Source organism: Lithobates pipiens, unplaced genomic scaffold, assembly GCF_037356315.1.
Source record: "Lithobates pipiens isolate NorthernLeopardFrog02 unplaced genomic scaffold, aLitPip1_a1.2 Scaffold_22, whole genome shotgun sequence".
Taxonomy (NCBI): Eukaryota; Metazoa; Chordata; class Amphibia; order Anura; family Ranidae; genus Lithobates; species Lithobates pipiens.
In genome coordinates, this window is record NW_027507784.1 from 310,618,834 (window position 1) to 310,624,833 (window position 6,000).

Here is a 6,000-nt window from a genome sequence, read left to right on the forward strand (position 1 = left end):
CCCTTTGTACAAAAATCCAAGGGACAGTTTGGACAAAGTCCTATCGTGTGTATGAAGCTTTAGTGACCCCTTCACCTTATACAATGGTACCCGCCAGGGATGCCCACTCTCGCCAATTTTGTTCGCGATCTCCCTAGAACCATTCCTCTCCCTCATCAGGCGCAACCCGAGTATACATGGTATATCAATAGGCAAAACGGAACACAAATACGCAGCATACGCTGATGATATATTGTTTTATGTACAACAACCGCTGATCACCCTCCCCAATCTTATGTCTGAGTTTTCGGCCTATGGCTTGGTTTCGAATTTTAAAATTAATATGTCCAAATCGGAACTGTTAAACATCTCTGTCCCCGCCCGACAGGTGTCCCACCTGAAGCGGAACTACCCCTTTACTTGGCAGATGAGCTCCATGAAATATTTAGGTATTCAACTCACGCCCTCCCTGTCGTCCCTCATATCATATATGGACCACTGGAAACATCATCAATTATTGGCCTTTGTTCGTTCGCTCCCAAAACCCTTACGCTCCTTGGCGGAGCTTACGCCTGTGGAAACCGCATTTGCCGACACTAGCCCAACTGAGAAGCCAATCTCGTACTTTTATCAAGCTCTGCTGTCCCTCACTTCTACTAGTACTCCCACATTCCTACGCAACTGGGAATGGGATCTACAAATGGAACTCTCGCTGTCCCAAAAATCACAAATCCTAGCCCTGGCACATACCTCCTCCGGATCCTCCAAAACGTCGGAAATGGCGTATAAACTTTTAACCAGATGGCACTACACGCCTGTGGTATTGCATAGGTTTTTCCCCCTGACCTCACCACTGTGTTGGCGGGAGTGCGGTGAAGAGGCTACTCATGCTCATATTTGGTGGTACTGCCCGAGGATCCGTCCATTCTGGCTAACGATTCTATATTGGATTAAAGAGATCCAGGGATGGGAGGTTCCTAATGATCCATGGTATGTTTTGTTCCACTGCACGGGGAAGCCAATAGGCCCTTATAAAAGATCAATTACGCCCCCACCTCCTTAATGCCGCAAAAACCCTCATTCCACAATTTTGGAAACTGAGGAAGATCCCTACGCTCCGACGTTGGTTACTCAACGTGGATACCACTTATTACATGGAGGACCTGACTCTCTCCCTCCGTGGCAAATCTGAGCTGGCAACAAAAATTTGGGCCTGTTGGGTTGCCTTTAAATACTCCTCTAGCTATGCAGATATAATGTCTCAACCACTGTGATGTAATCATAACACCTAAGGTTTTTAAGGTAATTTTGGAGCTGATATCAGAGGCGGACCTGCATCCCCCCCCCTCCCCCATCTTCACATCCCCCACACTTCTCTATGTTCTTTATTTCCTGCCCTTTTCTTCCTTTCTTCCTTTTCTTTTCTCTTTCTCTATATCTGTCAATTGTGTTTTCTCTTTAATAATGGAAGAGAAGGGTGTATTCTTATTACCGCAGAGGCTGGATGGTTCCAGCGGCAGTGATTCGTACCGATCACCTGGTCATGTGCCTTTGAAATCCTGACGATGGTTCCAGTTCATATGCTGCCTCTATTAGCTAGGCCCTCGTGGGCGGTATTTTGTTTTTAACCATGGCTGCTGATAATGTGATATAACTGTCCCCTGCGCTGGTTTACGTATTGTCTATTATGTTATTGTACATGCTTCTTTTCTTCAATAAACATTAATAAAAAATAAAAAAAAGCCACTCGGAACCCGGCAGAGGCTGCGGAACACGATGTAAGTCAAATATTACAGGTTTTCAGTATTTTAGGGAACTATATGAATCCAAGGTTACTCCACCAGAGAGTGAGCTTGTACACTTCTTGGATCAGTGCACTTTGCCGAAGCTATCTACAAAGGGTCGTAAACTGCTCAATGAACCAATCACCATTAAAGAACTAACTGAGGCCATTGCCACTATGGCTACTAGTAAGTCCCCGGGGGAGGGGGGGGGGTGGCCTACCTACAGAGTTGTATAAACGCTATGGTGAATCCCTTTTACCTAAGCTTTTGACAACTCTGAATGATGCAGTTTACAGGGGTGCATTACCAGCTTCTATGAGAGAGGCCATCATAGTGGTGTTGCCCAAGCCGGGTAAGGATGTCTTGCTTCTCGATTCTTACAAACTGATCTAACTGACAAACACGGACATCAAACTCTTGGCCAGAGTCCTAGCCACGCGCTTGGTAAAGGTGGTGCCTGAGCTGATACACCTTGATCAGTCAGGCTTCATTCCTGCTCGGTCAATGGCATTGAATGTTAGATGGCTATTTCTAAACATATAGCTGCCCGTAGATAACCCAGGTAATAGGGCAATGTTCTCACTAGATGCTGCCAAAGCTTTTGACAGCGTTGAGTGGAGATACCCATGGGTGGTCCTACGCAAATTTAAAGTCGGGAAATACTTTCTTGCCTGCATTCAATTGCTATATACGGCTCCCAGCACACAAATCCACATTTATGGGGTGCTATCCGAGGCTTTCCCATTACACAGAGGGACTAGGCAGGGATGCGTGCTGTCCCCCTTGCTCTTCGCTCTGGAGCTGGAACCTCTGGTAGCCATGGTAAGAGCATCCCCTGAGGTGATGGGCTTCCGTAGAGGGTAGAGAAATTCTCCATCTAGGCTGACGACACCCTGATATACCTTGGAGATACCATGGGGTCCCTTACAGCCGTCATGCAACTTATTGAACTATTTGGCCAGTATTCAGGCTTTGCCATTAACTGGCATAAGGCTTCGCTATTGCCATTGGATCCATTACCTGGCCTTATCCCTCCAATTGCTTCACAGATAGATGTGGCTTCTACAATTATGTATTTGGTGATTACTGTGACAAGGGAGGTTGGTGACTATATAGCGCTGAACCTTAAACCCATCCTGCAAAAATTCAAGCAAAAGTGAACCAGTTAGTGTAGCTTACCCCTTTCTGTTACGGGCAAGGCCAAACTCATTAAAATGGTCTGGATGCTGTATGTTCTACACAATGCCCCTATATGGATACCGTAATATTGGTTCGACCGCATAGACTCACAGTACAGGGAATTGTTTTAGAAATATGGTGTGACGAGGATTAAACCGACTACATTACAATATCCCAAAGACCAGGGAGGAATGGCGGTTCCCCATTCTTTCACATATTTTATGGCCGCCGAGTTGCAGTATTTGACTGGCTGGGACCTCCCTATGGTGACGGACTCCTCGAGTACCTTAGTGGAGTTCTCAGCCTTGTCTCAGCTGCAAATGGGCCTGCTAGAATTAACTTCCCACTGCCCTACAGTACAGTTGTTGTTAAAACCTCGGGACAGAACTAAAGTGCAGGCTAGGTCTTACTGGCTTTCTCCCATGTACACCTATATGGTGTAATAGGTCCGGCAGCTGATTCCTGTGTCATCCGCAACACGCCCAACCCGGATATATACCATCTCACAGTGAGTGCATAGGATGCCGCTTCCCCGCCGGAACAAGTACGAGATCTCAACAAGCCTGGAAACGGTAGCATTGGGCACTGCTTGCTTTTATTTAATTTTTATTAATTAAATTATTGGAATAATTTTACATGCATGTCATTACCAAATGTGAGTTTCCAATTTATTGGGTTTTAATAAATCAAAGTTTTTAACCACTACACTTAGTCTGGTGTCCCTCTTGTTTTCTCCTTGATTTAACATCATATTAGGGCTGAAACGATTAATCGATATTATCGATAATAATCGATAATGAAAATCGTTGTCAACGATTTTCATTATCGATTAGTTGGTCTGCACCATGTGATCCGCGGAGCGGGCCGCGGCCTTAGGAAAGGCCCCGGCTTCGGTCTAGCTCCGGAGCTGGCGGCCATCTTGGTACACCCGGCGGCGGCGAGCTGCGCGCTGATGTCACCCCCAGCGTGGCGTTCAGCCTGTGTCAACCCAAGTGAAGGAATTCTGGAGGAGTCACGCTGGATGCCTTGCCTGCCCTCATTCAAAACTTCTTTTATGCAGGTACCACTACATTTATTACCTAATCTAACCTAATAACTACTATCTATTAGATAGTAGTTAGGATTAGATAATAACTATCTATGCCTTTCCACTTGCTTGGCTCAGCCACATTGTTGATTTAAATAAAAAGGCACAACACTATCTCTCCCCCCCAATAAAATGCAGCTTATTACAAGCATAAAAACATAGCATATCACTGACAATTTGCGCCAATAGGCATCCCGGGACTCATCACGGCGGTCTGTTTGGAGGAACTTTGATCAGTGGTGAGCTTGGCGCAAATCATCAGTGATATGCCGACTATGTTTTTATGCTTGTAATAAGCTGCATTTTATTGGGGGGGAGATTGTTTATTTAAATAAAAAGGTATAACACTATGTGGCTGTGGGGGGCGGGGCTAGTGTTATTTTTTTTGCTGATCCGAAAATGTATCCGATCCGTGACTCTGATCCGAGGAACGATCCGATCCATGAATTTTTTGATCCGTTGCACCCCTAGTCTGTACCTTCCCCCCTGCCGGTCCGTTAGAATCCTGTGTATACTCCCGTGTCCTACGCATGCACCACGTCCATGACCACGCAGCTACGCCTGCTTGCATTCTCCACCCAGCTGACATCCTGCCAGCAACGCGCCTGCGCTGCTTTCGGCTCCTCCTCCCCCCTCTACCCAGCAGCCTTCCGATAAACCCACCGCAGAGCGCAGGAGCGTTAAGCCCTCGCCGGGCCGCTTTCCATCGCTGACGTGATTGGAGGTTGTGCTCTGCACATGCGTGCATCCATCTCCCGGCTTCGGGTTGCCCTTCGCTCCATTTGGAGGAGTCGGCCGAAATATAATATATAAAATTTCTCCCCTTTTTCATTTTTTTTTATCGGATTAATCGAAAAAATTATCGGCCGATTAATCGATTATGAAAATAATCGTTAGTTGCAGCCCTACATCATATTGCATTATCAATGTTCCCACCCACCCTGGGTGCCTTTCCTCTAACCCCACCCAGGTTCCACATCTTGCCTATCAACTGTCAGTGAGCTCCTGCCATACCCAATTTTAAAGTGGTTTTAAACCTCAGACATAAAATATGAACAAAGCATATCCCTCTATAGTGTGTACTTGTCTCAATTAAGAGCACTAAGGGCACTTTCACACTGAGCCGCCCCGGGCGTCGGCAGTAAATTGCCGCTATCTTTAGCTGCGCTTTACTGTCGTTTTAGCGGAGCTTTTTGGCCACTAGCGGCCAGAAAAGAGTTAAAAGCGCCGCTGCCCATTGATTTCAATGGGCAGGGGTGCTGTATAAACTGCTCCTACAGCGCCTCAAAGATGCTGCTTGCAGCTCCAGTGTTAAAGAACTTGGGCTTTCACACTGGAGTGAGAGGAGAGGCTCTTTACAGGCGCTATTTTTAGCGCTACAGCACCTGTAAAGCGTATTAGTGTGAGAGCGGTCTAAGTAATTTCTGTCCGCTGTTTCTTTGCCATCAGCACAACTCACTTCTAACAAGTTTTCCTGACACCAAGAGAAAAGAGGGTGACGGGGAGGGAGCTCCAGCAGATTGACAACCACTGCTCCTGTGTGAAGGGAGGTTTGTCCCTTCCCTCCAATCAACTCTCAGAGCTCTCCTCACTGAGCTCTGCAGAGTAATTTCACCTCTTTGCCCCCTTTTTTTTGACGGCTCAGACAAGCTTTATAAATTCTGCACTTTGAACGGATTTAGAGAAGAGAAGACTGCAGACAGGTACAACTAATGTAGAAGGATTTGTTTCATCTCTGTGCATCACTTGAGGCCAGTGATTGGTGAAGGTACATATGGTAGATAAAAAAATTTTTGAGAGGATAGATATATATATATATATATATATATAATTTTGTTTTGCTTGTAGATGTTTCTTACATATACAGAACATTAATTTAACCACAGAAAGGTAAACATTAGTTGGTATTGGCATAAAGGCTTCTATTCGATAAACAGTCAATTGAGTTATTAATCCACCATGTAGCCAAGG